This window comes from Mastigoproctus giganteus, chromosome 3 (genome assembly GCF_048544385.1).
Source record: "Mastigoproctus giganteus isolate SK-2022 chromosome 3, ASM4854438v1, whole genome shotgun sequence".
In the NCBI taxonomy this organism is placed as follows: Eukaryota; Metazoa; Arthropoda; class Arachnida; order Uropygi; family Thelyphonidae; genus Mastigoproctus; species Mastigoproctus giganteus.
Genome location: NC_143577.1, coordinates 21,477,734 through 21,493,163, shown reverse-complemented (window position 1 = coordinate 21,493,163; position 15,430 = coordinate 21,477,734). Strand labels below are relative to the sequence as shown.

Here is a 15,430-nt window from a genome sequence, read left to right as displayed (position 1 = left end):
TACAATTCCGGTAGGTGTCGCTCGCATACTTTCGGGACGATAAAAGACTAAGAATGCTTTCTTTTTTACTTACTCTACATAAGTAAACAAACAAGGATTTGTTTACATAAACAAATGAAGAAATAACAAAAAGAAGTAAACAAAACGTTTTTCATACATTTATCCGCCTAGCTGTCGTAGTGTTTCGATACAGTCGAGCCAACGAAAACTTTCGAATTCTTTCTTTCTTTCCGTTTTAGATAAATAAATAAAAACAAACAACGATTTGAATAAACAAACATATTTGAAAAAATAAACAAGCAAATATCGAAAGAAATGAACCAACAAATATCGCTAAAAAAGGAACAAGCAAATATCGAAAGAAATAAACAAATATCGCAAGGAAATATACAAACAATATAGAAAGAAACAAAAAACAAACATCGAAAGAAAGAAAGAAACAAACAAACAAACAAATATCGAAAGAAAGAAACAAACAAGCAATTATCGAAAGAAACAAATAAGCAAATATTGAAAGATATGAACAAACAAATTTCGGAAGAAATGAACAAGCAAATATCGAAACAAACAAAGAAGCAAATAAATATCGAAAGGAACAAACAAACAAACAAATATCGAAAAGAATAAAAAAAAAACAAATATCGAAAGAAATGGACAAACAAAAAAACAAATATTGAAAAAAATGGACAAACAAAAAAATAAATATCGAAAGGAATAAACAAAGAAACAAATATCGAAAGAAATGGACAAACAAATATCGAAAGAAATGGACAAACAAAAAAATAAATATCGACAGAAACAAATAAGCAAATATTGAAAGGAATGGACAAACAAATATCGGAATAAACAAACAAATATGAAAAGAAACAAATAAACAAATATGGGAAGAAATGAACAAGCAAATAAGGGAAGAAAGAAAGAAACAAATATCGAAACAAACAAGCAAATAAATATCGAAAGGAACAAACAAACGAACAAATTAATTTTCTGTTTATACTCCTGAGACAACCAAACGGTCAGAGGAGTTCACAAGATAGATAGAATACAATAAACAGCAACGTATTCAGCAGTCATGGGCTTGAACCCCGGTCACTCAAGGCACGTGTACTTATGCACCCGCACACCAGATCAAAAGAAACAAACAAATATCGAAAGGAATAAACAAGCAAATAAGGTAAGAAAGAAACAAACAAATATCGAAATAAGCAAATAAACAAATATCGAAAGGAACAAACAAACAAACAAATATTGAAAGAAAGGAGCAAGCAGATATCGGAAGAAATAAAGAAACAACATATCATATCGCAAGGAAATAAAGAAACAAATATCGAAAGAAATGAACAAACGAACATCAATAGAAATGAACAAGCAAATAAGGGAAGAATTGATCAAACAAAATATTAAATAAACAAACAAATATGTCAAGGAAATAAACAAACAAATGTCGAAAGAAACAAATAAACAAATATGGAAAGGTATGAACAAACAAATACCAAAAAAGAACAAACAAACAATCAAATATCGAAATAAATGAACAAACAAATATCGGAAGAAATGAACAAGCAAATAAGGTAAGAAAGAAACAAACAAATATCGACAGAAATTAACAAACAAATATCGAAATAAACAAATAAACAAACATCGAAAGGAACAAACAAATATCAAAAGAAAGGAGCAAGCAAATAAGGGAAGAAATTATCAAACAAAATATCAAATAAACAAACAAATATCGAAAGGTACGAATAAACACATATCTGAAGAAATAAACAAACAACTATCGGAATAAACAAACAAATATCGAAAGAAACGGAGTCAAATAATATGCAATTTCCACCCCCCACCCCCCGCTTGCCACAAACATAAAATTCCACTATTACCGAACGCAATGTAAAAGACTACTGCGCCACCTATTAGGAAATTTATCAGAACGGTGCCGATTTCTTGGGCTATCGGGGCGTGAGTTGTTGCGATGGTATCAGCGTGGTAGATAAATTCTCTTTCCAGCATCGACGCACGCCTCCATGACTATTTGAAACGTATTCCTGCGGAGAGCGCAATTAGACCCTCCCCATCGATGGTGTTCTGAATGAGGGCCGACTCTCACGAGGACGACGGAATAGCGGCGGAATGGTGTGTGTGTGTGTGCGCTCGCGCGCGCGCATGAGGGCGGTTTACAAACGCTGATGTGGCGTTATCTTCGGAGATCTTCTTGTAGGGCTACGCAGGTAGGATTAATTTATCTCTCGCACGTTCCACGGTCCGATCCCCCGAGCCTTTTTTTTTTTTTTTTTTTTCATTCCGATGAAGCGAAATTCGTTCAGTGATCCCTTTGTGTCCGCGTTACTGCCGATCTGTTCGTTACGCCAGTTTTAGCGTGTTAGTGGGGCTTGCTCACGTGGGAAGCATCGCACCAACTAGAGGTCATTACCTCCCCATTACAACGGCTTTAAGGTTCACTAGGAAGAGGGCTTTGTAGTTTCCACCTTGGGATTGGAGGGAGTGCTAATAGGCCATTGGTGTGTACATTACAAAAATCTCGACAACTGCACACAAATTCGTACTGATTACATCACTGGTCGTTTTATCCAAGACAGACGCGACCACAGAAAACATCTTTGGAATTTTTACCCGAAATCCCCTTCAAAACATTGGTCGCGTCATCTATAAACTCATCAACTCTCTTAAATGTTTTCTGTAAGGCGACTTATTCCACTGATCAACAGCACGCTGTCCGAAGGTGGACTTCACGAGATTTGGGTCCACTTATCCTTGTCTCACCAGCCACTGTGAAAATACCTCTCTCATAGGGTCTTAACACCTCCATCAAGTCTAAGCTTCGCAGTCCACATCTTCCAAGACGTCCTCATACCAACAACTCTTGGTACTCCCGAATCTGGTGTCCTTCTTTGAACCATCCCTTTTTGGGTGAGACCACTGAATACGAATACAATATTCTGAATGGGATATCATTGAGGAAACTCAGAAACAAGACCCAACAGTCTGTCTCCTTTAACTTAGCCAGCCCCTGATCCACTTAGAATCATTCCAGTGACCCACTGGAATGATTCTAAGCTTTATGACTTCATACTTTTCCCAGCAGGTTGCTATGGCAACTTTTACTATATTAACCTCCTAAGAAGCCCAAAGTCAGACTTAGATGGTAAAATTTATAACAACGATGACCACACAATTTCCTTCTCCAAATTTATTAATTACAAAACGTCCGAAGTTATTTTCAGCTTAATCATTCCCGTTAACTTCTTTGTCAGACTGCAGATGTCGCTGCTGCAGCTTCTGGAAGCGTGTGGGAGCGTGACACATCCAGACATCTCCTCTTTAACAAAACCAACAGTAGCGAAGTCAAAAGCGACCAACTGTATCCGCTACAGTAGCTGCCTTTTCCACCCCGTCAAAATTTTGATAAATCTCCCGATGTGAGTGGTTACAGGGGTCCTTTGATCACCATTCTTACCGACAACAGCGTTCATTGGTCTGTGAAACACCGAAAGACTCCCTCCCCTCCCCAACTTCCATCGGCTCCCTAAAGCCTGGGTTTCGAGTCCACACATTGAGTACTTTCACCAGCGTCCGTTTTCTTCTGGCACGTGAGCAGTGGATGTATCGCGTTTAAAACGACATCTATTCGTCTGTCGAGGAGGTAACGTATGTGACAGGTGATGTCAAACGTCAAACACACACACATAACTGCTTCCCCCTACTGAATTTCTTTTTTGTTTCTTTTGACCTTGAGACACAAAGCTCTTTTTAATGACATCCTCTGACAGTACAAAAGGGCTTCTGTGCACCTCCCTGTACTACGAATACTTAGTACAGATAAAAAATTAATCCTCTTAAACTGTGTGGAGTTCCTTTTAAGGGTCATATTAACAACCAGGTGTTCGTTAAGATTTAAACAACCCTCTTAAGACTCAACACCACCCCAACTACACGTTCCAACCCCTAGATAAGAATAAAAAAAAAATGTCCTCAACAGGATTAGCAAAATATCTTCAACTAATACTATTTCTTTTGGCTTTCCATCCCAGATTTTACAACAGCCAATAAAAAGGCGGTTGTCAGCGCCACCTAGTAAACCCAATTTTTTTTTATTAATACAGTACCTGTAATATTACGAAAAAGCAAATTTTGGTTTCTAAAAGCAGGAAAAATTGTTTAAAAAAAGATGGTTTGACCTCTGACTTGAACTACAGCTTTCTCCGGAAGACCCCGTCCGTTGGCCCCTACCCTAACACGAAAAATCCATCAGGCTGAACGGCATGCCCTTCGTGCGAATCCTTTACACCTTAACCTCCTCCGAAGCCGAAAAGAACGAAAGAAAGAAAAAACAGTGACAAATCAGGACAGAGAAAAATCAAAAATGAGTGGGTAATTAGACCACCCCCCCCCTTTCTTAATGGGGACCTTTAGTCTAAACTGTTTAAGCGGATGGATAAATGTGTTAACAAACTACTAAGAATGTTCCAAGAAAATGGGTTTAAAATACGTCAGCGTGACGTCACTGTACACGTGACTATCCTAAAAGGCAGAAAGCGCTTATGGCTGTTGTGCAATGCTGCTAATAAAGTCTTGCCTCAGCCCGGTTTAAAAATGCCTGACCCTGTCATAATCTTTAAATGACCTGACCTAACTCCGAACTAGTTCAATCTACGGTGGTCAGCAAACCAGACGAACCCGAGGTTAATCTCTACTTCAATCAAAAACACGTCTTTCCTGTGTATTGTATTTTTTACTGAATAAAAAAGCTTAAAATGGCTGCCAGTAGTCAAAGTCACCTTTAATTTACAATAAATATAAGTTAATTATCGCTAGATGGCGCCACCAATACCCAGATAATATTCATAAAATAGCGCTAATTTAATATAATTATTTATAATTCATAGTTGCTTTTCAATCAGTCCAAGTGGCGCCCTCTGAATTTCAGTAGTGGCGCCCTCTATTGTATTCTTTGATGGATTGGAGTCGTCTTTGAAGTCAGCTTCGAAGATGGAGATTAACTTTACGAAAAGTTGATCTAAAAAATATAATAATGCATTTCTTTATATATTTATCTAAATTATTATTTAATTAATATTGTATTTTTGCATAAATAATATAAAATAATTTAAAAGAAATGTATTTTAAATAATTTTAAACTTTAATATGTGGCTGTTGAAAGTACTTGAATACGAAATGAATTTGAAAATTGGCCTGATCAAAGAACAGCTTTTTTATTTTAAGACTGAAGAAGTTACGCAATTGTTGTCAAGGGTACGAAGGTCCTTGTGGCTACTGAAGTTACAACTAGCACCATATGTGACTTCTCCAATCGTGGTCACCTTTGACATGGACATGAACGTTATTTAAATGTCCAACGTCGCTATGACCGGTGTTACCAGTGTACTTGCGTAAGAATCCAGCTGCCCTTGACAGTAGGTGGCACATGGTAGGGCTCTGTGAACTTTGAGCGTGAAGGGATTTGCTTTAAAAATAAAATTAGCAATGTTGTAAACGTATAGATGTAGTGGTAGTTGTGAAAAATCTGCAGAAATATCTCTGCAAAACGAATTCATTCCTGAACAGGATCCAGTCCACAAAATAACAAAAAATAAAGTGTTTAAAAGCCTTCACCACTTACCCACTCGGATAAGAACCCTATAATAGGGGCAATAATTCTTCATTTCTGCTTCGAACAAACCCAAAGCTATTAAACTCATTTATGTGTACTTTAAATAACTTTTATGACCTCCGTTACTGCAATGAGTCCATCAGATCCGATGATCTCTTCTTTTGAACGCAGATTTTACCACCTTTGGTCGCCATTCATCTCATCTACAATTCCCCTCTCTGAACCCCCCTGTCAGCTCACCTTCGGAAAGCGAACCCGACAAATGATTTAAAGTATAAGCGGATACTTGCAAGCTGAATGAAACAAAAGACTACTCACCCTTCCAAAAAGATTTATTAATGGAGGGGTATCCTTGAAAAAAAAAAAAAAAACATTTCTGTCTGGAAACATGAAGTCCTCCAAACGTTCCGATCATATATTACTCCCCCTATGGAGGGCGTATTTCACGTGGATACCATCAAATTCCATGTTCGCCTCCGCATTTCTCGTCTTGAATATCTGTTCCTCTGATCGCGCAGTTATCGCTATTAATCAGGAATAAATTTGAAGGTTCAAGGCCAAACGTGCTGCCCTCTGCAGGAATCACTCGCAACTATCACATCTGAGAATGTTTGATCAGTGTTTATAGAGATATCTTGCGCTGATGTGATTATAAATCCTCAATAATAAACTATTATTACATAAAATAGTAAATTGGAAAACTGGTAGAGTTTTAGAACGTTTTAAAAATATGCTTAAAGTAGATCTGCAATGTCGTAACCCATCTTCACTTAGAACAAGTCTTATTGTACTAATTGCACTGTCCCGTAGATCTACCAAGTTGGGCAATCTGTGGACGCTTAGAAGTATGACTCCCGCCACTGATTACATCTCTGATCTCAACCAGTCAGATTTTAAACGTTGTCCTCTAGCAAAGGGTACAAGCCAACAGACAAAAGAAGTTGATGCTTGATCGCTCCGTAACCCAAGACAAAAGCAGGGGGCTGCTTAACCAATGTTCGCCATTCACCGTTACAGGAATTCTGTGGGAGGAGGGTATGGAAGTAACAGGGGAGGGAAAACACAAAAGCCAGTTAGGCAGGTGTTTACTGGCAGCTCCACACCCGTTAACTTTGACATGCGACCAGAACCAGCTTGGGTAGGTGTTGCTGCAAGGCCAAACGCATGATTGCGCGATGAATATACGAGATTTGGTTTCAGCGGGCGATACCACGTTCGCTGCCTCATTAAAAAGGCTTAAGAAGTTCTTAAGACGTTTCTTAAGAGCTGCTTACTGAAATGATGAGCTATTTAAAAACACTGAGATGTATCGATATGGTATTTGACCCCCGAAAAAATTCGCACTGCGCGCGTATTAACGTTGTTATCGAGCGATATTAACGTTGGGGAGGAGGACTGATGATTCTTTTTGTTGATACGATAGCGAATTCATAAAATTTGTCAAAGTCAAAAGAACCGGACCTAGATTGTCACTGTGGTTAGAAATGGATGAACGAGTAGCGTCTGGGGGAGTGATAAGCGATCACACCCCGGCACACATAACTCTCCAGTTGTTTCATCTGGTATGCACATCAGCGACCCTAAGCTAATGTCCCATTTTTTTTTTTTTTCTTCACAACAAGTTCTGAGAGCTGGAAGGCCCGACGATGATTGATTGGGCCCTGGAGTATCTTTCGTCAGAGAGAGCGAATAAAATTCGTTACAGTCTAGTAATCTATTGATCACTTGGTTTGTATCAGAATTTAGAAACTTGAACAAAAAAAATGTGTCCAAAAAGGGAGTTTGGAGTGAAATCAAATACATTCTAATACCTTTCAGAACTCTGTCAATAGGGAACTCTCATCTTACAGCTGCAAAACATTTAAAACCAGTCAGGACGTGTCAGATTCCTGTGGTTAATAAAAGACATTTTTTCTAATACTCTTGGCTGCAGGTGCATGTTGCAGACAGAGCTTTCGGCGAAATCAGTTAAACCTGTGGATTTAGAAAGAAAAACCGGAATCTTGAGATGGAAATCTTTTCAATCATACCATCACATAAGACAGTTGAAAGGTATATAACAAAAAACCATGCATTGATATCCAAACTAACACAAATTCTCATTAAGAAACTGAGAGGAATTCTTACCCAGAAAAAGACAAAAATTCTCATTTATAAACTGACAAAAATTGTGAGATCGACGAAAGGGCGTCCATATGAGGAAAGACTCCGATTATGTGGGCTACACAGCTCGGCAACCAAGCACCTCAGAGGTAACCTGAGTGAGGTTTATAAGGCTCTGAGAGGGATCAGTAAAATGAGTGCAGGTGGAATTCTAATTGTTCTAAAGAATTCCAGAACAATGGATCATGAATTCAAATTATAGGGAAAGTGATTTAAACTACACTGCGCTGCCACTTTATTAGGTGCACCTACCTAGTAGCGTGTTGAGCCTCCTTTAGCCTTCAAAACAACCTGAATTCGTCTAGGAACAAGATGATGAAAACATCGTGCAGGAATGGAGTACCATGCAGACATGACTGTGTCACGCAGTTCCCTGAGATTCGACGGAGGTGAAGGCCTGCAGCGAACAGCCCTTTCCAACTCATCCCAAAGATGTTCAATAGGATGAGATCCGTGGACTGAGCGGGCCACTGCAACAAAGAAATGTCATTGTCATGTTCCTGGAACCATTCCATAGTGATTCGGGTTTTGTGCACCGGCGCATTTTCCTGCTGGAAGTAACCATCTGACTGAGGATAATCTGTCAACATGAACGGGTGCACTTGGTCAGCAACGATGTTTAGGTTCGATGTGGCATTCAGACGTGAATCTATGAGTATCAATGGACCCAACGTGTGCCAAGAAAACATTCCCCACACCATAACACTGCCCCCACCGCCTTGCACAGTAGTCGTCAGACATGACAGGTCCATGGATTCATGTTGTTTTCGCCAAATTCTGAGCCTCCCATCAACATGATGCACCAGGAACTCGACTCGTCAGACCAAGCAACTGTTTTCCAGTCCTCGATAGTCCAGTGTTGGTGTTGCTGTGCCCACAGGAGGCGTGCTCTCTTGTTCTTCGTTGATAACAAAGGTGTGGCCATCGGCTGTTGTAGCCCATTCGCAACAAAGTGCGACTAGTGGTCCGTTATGGTATTTTGTTCTGCGCACCAAGGTTGTATTCTGACGTGATTGTGGCCCGTCTGTATACTTGCACAATTCTAGCCATCCTCCTCTGACCTCTCTCATCAACAAGCGATTTTCTTCCACAGAAGTGCCGTTGAGAGGTTGTTTTCTGTTCGTTGCACCATTCTCGATACACCCTTGAAACTGTGGTGTGTGAAAAGTTCAGGAGAACTGCCGTTTCAGAGATGCTTTGTCCAGCACGCCTTGCACTTACTACCATGCCACGTTCTAAGTCCGTTAGATCACTCCTTTTCCCCATTCTTGCTACGGTTTTCACACTTAACTGATACTAGAAAAGTTGTTCTGCTGCATTTATATCCACAACTGTGGTCATGTGACTTGCAACGTTGTGGGACAAACCAGTTGTGCGCACAGCAGGGGTGTACCTAATAAAGTGGCAGCACAGTGTAAGTCTCATCGAGAAACTGAAAAGAAAGCTCATCCAAAATCGGAGGAGGGGTTCCATTTAGAAATTGACAAAATATCTCACTCAGAGATGAAAATTTTGATCCTGAATGCCATCTATAAATAACGAAAAAAAAAAAAAAAAAAAAAATCGGATATATAAAATGACAAAAAAAGAAACATCCACAAAAGAAAAACTGTCCCAGAATTTCCAAATTCGTAAAAGAAATCAATAAATTTTTTCTTAACACTCTACGAACGGCCTTTTGTCATACTTATATATGATACTTTGCACCATAAAGCAGAGGTGGGGAGGGGGACCGAATAGACCGAGACTGTACATGACGAGTTGAAATTGAACCTGACATTATCTAGCAGGTCTGGGCGGTCTCCTACAGATTTTATCACTCTATACAGAAAGTAATTGCAGTATTTTCAACCACCCCCTTTGAGAACTCGATGTGGTATTTCTTGTGGCATGATTCCCCCTGTCTATTCACCTCGTTTAAATATAGACGATACGAACACCACCCGGGGTGTGTTTTAACAGCGGCCTATAAACCCCAAGATCCCTGATAGGCAGTTCATCTGGCTTTTCATGTCTAAGAAAGAGTAATCTCATAGAGATACAAAATACCACATCCAAGAACAGACAACGGAAAGCTGGTAACCATGGTTAATCTTAATTGATCGATAGCTGATTAATCTTTCTAACTTTTAATGACTAGTTCCATATCTTTTTTTACACCAGTGTATATTAGATATAACATAACCTAAAAAACATGAATTAAATCAACTGGGAAGTCTGATGGTTTCGAAATAAGTAGATTAATATCGCAATATATATGCTGGTATTGAGCAAGGGAATTCAGGCCACGCTTCACAAAGATTGTCGCACATATTACTGACATCTACGCACGCTGATATTAATGAATTACCGTATTTACTAGCATAATTTCAGTTTACTTCACCTTTAATTATGGAAGTTAAAAGGGTTATTGTTTTTTTTTTTAATTTTGCTTTAAATTTTAACAAATATTGTGCAATGTAGCAACACTCTGGAATAACCAGGAGATTTTCATGACAACTCAATAGCCTAGGGAATTTTCTTAAACATTAAATGCCATTTCATAACTTTTAGAAACAGGACTCATACAGTGGGAAATCCATGTTTTAAATATTAAATTATCTGACAAGAGAAAGAAGGAACCGACCATTGAGGCACATCCATGTGGGAAGTCCTTGACTCTACGATCTGTCATGGGACAACAAAACTGATCAGATATTTATAAACATGACTTTTCCTTGCAAACTGTGCCAAAATAATATATTTCCTGCGAGACCAGTTTCCCTTTCTCTACGTCTACAAGGGTCCTTAGAAAAATCCGCATTTTGAACCGGTTTCTTTAAAAGCGTGAAGTCTTCTTCCACGAGACAATCCTATTGAATGATCTTATCAAAATACTCTTAGTTAATTAATTAATAATTATTTGGTAAAAAGATGAGGTATTGACTCTTCACTTCGGGTAACATGACTCATACTGGAACCAGAGGCATTTTAGATACTTTAATACTCTGAGCTGATGCATGGATGGATTTTTTTACCATGACAATGCGCCAGATCTTTGGACCAGCTAGAATATGAAATGAGGTGGATGATAACTACCAACATAAACTGTTCTCTAAGATTTTAACAGAATTAAGACATTCCTTTCTTTCTTATCGCGAATTTTGCACATTTATTTCTTCCTAATTCATTTTTTCTTGTGAGGGCTCGCGATGCTGATCACCCACCCTGGTTATCTCAGAAAACAATACACCGCTCTAGGATGGTCCGCGCATGCGTCAGCAGTCGACCTGAAAAGAACCGCCTTCAATGCGCGATACCTTTACCTACAGCAGCAGGAATCTTAGTGCCTGGTTATGGAACTGCACAATCAACGGGCGTCTATACACTGGTGGAGACCGCTTGTTTGTTGACGTTTTGGAGCTGGTGGAGTGTGTGCGTGTGTGTGTGTGTGTACACGTTGGTGAACTCCGTAGTTACTACGTGACAGCGTGGCTGACGGATAAACACTTCCGTTTTCGATCGTAAGTATTTTTAATAGTTTCAGAACTTACCAGTTATATAACTGTCCATTTTTTTTCATAATAACGGGAGTTGCTCTATCAGTAGTTTTGTTGTTATGGGTCGAAATAAGTCCAGAGAGAGAGAGCAGTGGATTCAGTTTGTTATAAACCAGTGTCTAATTTAATATTTTCCTTAACCTTCTGAGTTGATAGACGCATTTTGGCCTAAGTAGCCCTTTGCTCCAGAAATAACAATACCCTTTTTGTTTAAAAACTGATTCTGTACCTCGTTATATGTGTAAATACTACGCATGCGTTTATCAGAGGCTCTGTCCCTTTTATGTACGTTTATTGTTGTTAAATATTGGCACAAGAATATTATATTTATACAGGATTATCGAATGTGTCCACTGTTAAGACATGTCATGACAAGTTTCGTTTTGTGTTATTAATATTCATAAAATAATTGAGTTAGCCGGTTCCTAAGACCAAATAAACTATTTTTATATTATATATAAAAAAAGCTTTTTTTTTACATCTTAAAGTCAAATAAAATAAAATAAATCTCATTTAAGAAATATGGTTAGGCTTAATTAGGCCTACTCTCATAATTCTCAGTAAAATCTCGTCTGTCTGAATTTTTTCTAAGAAATTTTAAGAAAAAAATAAGCTGTTTTCATATTATACAAAAGAAAGCTTCTTTTTTTTTTTTTACATTTTAAAGTAGAATAAAATAAAATAAATCTCATATTTATTTAAGAAATATCGTTAGGCTTAATTAGGCCTATTCTTATAATTTTCATTAAAATCTCGTCTGTCTGCAACAATCTTACCCCACCCTTGTAATTCAAACACAACTAGTGTTTCTTTTAAGAAGAATGTAAACATTTAATTGATATAAAACTATTTCTAATTATATTTTCAAGACGGTAGCTATATTAAACACACGTATAAATACGCATTTATAACAAGATGGCTGCGTAGGAGCATAGTTGCATATGGAGAAAGCGGAAACCAGTTTTTCGGTGCACAAATCACTCTCGCAAACAAGTTACACTCGAACACTCCCATAACCTACAAGTGACCCACTTCTTAAGCAACGACAGGAAAAATAGTCTGGGTTTCTTTTAGCTCGAGTGCTCTATGAGGAAAAACAGCGAGTACAAAACCTCACAAAAAAATGTTCTATTTTTAAAACTTATCAATAAACAAAAGATGAAATGTAATTTATAGACCATTAAAAAAAGGGAAGGCCAAAAGAAGAGAAAAGCTGATAGAAAAGACCGAAATATTTCGTCCCACATTTGGTCTCAACAGAGGTGTAGTTATCTGATGTACCATGCCTCCAAGACATAACCTGTTATAGAGAAATATGATGGTAAATAGAGTAGACAAACGGACCCCTGCAGAGATATAGGTGACCCAACAAAGGAAGTAAGTAGCTCGCAGAAGAAAACGAGATATTTATGAACGTCTTACTCACTAACAAAAGACTTAAGTTGAATATTTGAAACAATTCTTAAAGCAATTCGATATAGACTCTACATCGAATTTCTTTAAGAAACAGATCGTGAAATGCCACTTGCATTTTTCATCCTCGTCTTTATAAAAGGAAATGGGGCATGTGGAAGAGTAAAAGGGGTGCTCTTCTCTAAATAGGATCAAAAATAAATATTTTCATACGGTAAGAAGACGTCCGTATTTATAAAAGCATGTTAGGCTTAGCTAGGCCTAATAATACCTCTCAAGTGAATGAAGATAAACTTGAGTGACAGCCACTGTAAACTAATAATACCGATATCATTGCGATCTACTATAAGGAAGAAAGTACACTGCAGTGCTTTATAAAAGGAAGCAGCACTACCAAAGAATTCCTGATGCAATTAGGATCATCCATCTGCCTATTGTAGAAGATACGGAATTTCAAGCAGATGTTCAACTTTGGTGTTTTTCTTAAGAAAAAAAATAAATATCAAAAAAGAGAAACTAGCTTAACTTCCTCTTGTGAAATCCCAGCAGTTGTCAAGACGAATTCTTTTGGTCCTCCCCCCCTGTTGTTCACGTCATTTTCTTAGAAACAGGAAGTCTTAAATTCGAATAATTCCGATTTCAATTTTATTTTCATTTCAGCGTTTACTTCCAGGTGTTCTGCGGCGTTCTTTGGACTGTCCCAAGTTGGCTTTTGCTCTGTACGCGTTCTGGGGAAATTATTGGACCGTAAAAGGCAGTTTCAGTATTGTGGCTTTAATTAGGGAAAACTGCCGCCAAGGTTTAAAGTGTGGAGGTTATTGCTTTAATCAGCACTCAGCCCTACCCACCGAGGCGGTCAAGTTAGGGTTGATTGTTCCCTGGAAAGAAGGCGGTTTGTCAAATTTTTTTTGTTGGCTAATAACAAGCAAGTTTACAGCGGACTTCTCTAAGGCTAATAGAGAAAGCAGAAAGGCGTTAAGCCTAACCAAATGAAGGTAACGAATAATATAACCCCCCTCCTCCTCCTTAAAATATGAATAATAATTCACTGGGGTAGTTTTCTGTGACCGTTGGAGCCCGAGCAAACCTTTTCTTCTTTTAATAAAGAGATGCTCGAATGAATTCGTATAAAAGCGAAAATGTAGCTGACCTATTTAATCAGCGTACCATGAATTTTAGCTCAAATACAAACCCTTCCAACCCCCTAAGACATAACAAAAAATAATAATAAGCATTGTCACGATTATTTAGAAGCGCTAGGATTTGTATTCGCGAAGGAAACCTATTGGATGTTCAATTCTACTGCTTGGACGTCTGTCACATAAGTGCGCACGCTCAGTGGTTGACTAATGATCCAAAACTTTAGCCACTAACTTCGACACGAAAGCTACTTCCTTTTACTGTGAGAATTTCTGATAATTGGTTTGTTTAAAAGATGTTGGACATGGTGAGAAAAAGGAAAAATACATCAGCGAGGCATGTCTCCATATTTTCGGGGTCATTTGCTACTTCCCGGATCTGGTTTTTGACCCCTTAATTAAATGACCTTATTTGGAAAGACATCCAACAACCTGCTGAGAAATACTCCAGGAAAACGTTTCATAAACACCAACTTCTAGTTAAGATTATGGACACTATTCTGGGAAAATTAGTGAGCAAGTCTAAACATTAAAAATAGAGGAAATTTGTGCTCATAAAAAACATGGTACTGTACTTGAGCCCGGATGTAAGTCTCCATCACACACATATTTTTTTTTTTAAGTTTTCCGATACTTTTTTTGTTGTGCCCAAAAAAATGGTTGTAAAAAAATTCGACTGATGAGGTCCAGTGCTTCCCTATGAAAGATCCGGATCACTCCAAGAGTGGTGTATCATCGAAGCTTCAAGGACACCCCAAAAAAAAAAAAAAAAAAAAAAAGATAACGCCAGCCCTACCCCAATAGTGAGTTCCTCTTTGCCGACTAGAAACCTTTGGGGCCCAAAGTTCAGCATCTTTTATGTAGTGTCTGACGGGGTCTGGATTCCACTGCGTGACAAGTATACAGGTGCGCAGGTCCGGGATTGCCACGATTTCACTTCCCCTCCCCCCAAACGCCTCTTAAAAGGATAACAGTTAGTATGTCTGTCCAATGAGCCATGAAAGTAGGAGGGAGGAGAACGGACAGGACCACCTCGGATACTTGAAAGCATAATTTTCGTAGAGATGGATACGAGCAATATCAAATAGGTTACAGGTATGGAAAGCTTATAATTAAATCTGGGGGAAAAAAAAGAACCATGAAAGAAAAATGCATAAATTTAATAAACTATTTTATGCTTTTATATTTATTAATCGGATTATTTTTGCTTATTTTTATGGTGTAGTTAAAAATAAGGATTTATAAATAATAAAATTAACAATAATTAATTCAAATCTCGATTTAAATTATAATTATAATTATTTTCTTAGAATTCAGAAAACAAACAGACAGCAGGTGGCACTGTCATCGCTCATTATATATTCGTGCTATAATTAGCATATTAATCTTTGATTTGTCATTATTAAACGAATAACGAAATTATTATTTTATTTATGAAATTTCTATTTTCTTCTTTTAATAAAGAAAATAATTATTTTCTTTATTAAAAGAAGTTTACTTTATATTAATGATTTAATATTAATTAAATCATTAATATAAATTTATATTAA

General features: G+C 37.7%; 1 protein-coding gene across 1 annotated transcript in view; it reads left to right on the top strand.

Moving 5' to 3' along the window:
* The first annotated feature begins 11,132 nt into the window (after nt 1–11,132).
* The window catches only part of LOC150087788 (uncharacterized), a 63,789-nt gene continuing 59,491 nt past the window's right edge, over nt 11,133–15,430 (top strand). Inside the window, exon 1 of the mRNA XM_090369202.1 lies at nt 11,133–11,292. The gene's annotated coding sequence lies outside the window, so the exon portion shown is untranslated. The remainder of the gene's footprint in view (nt 11,293–15,430) is intronic.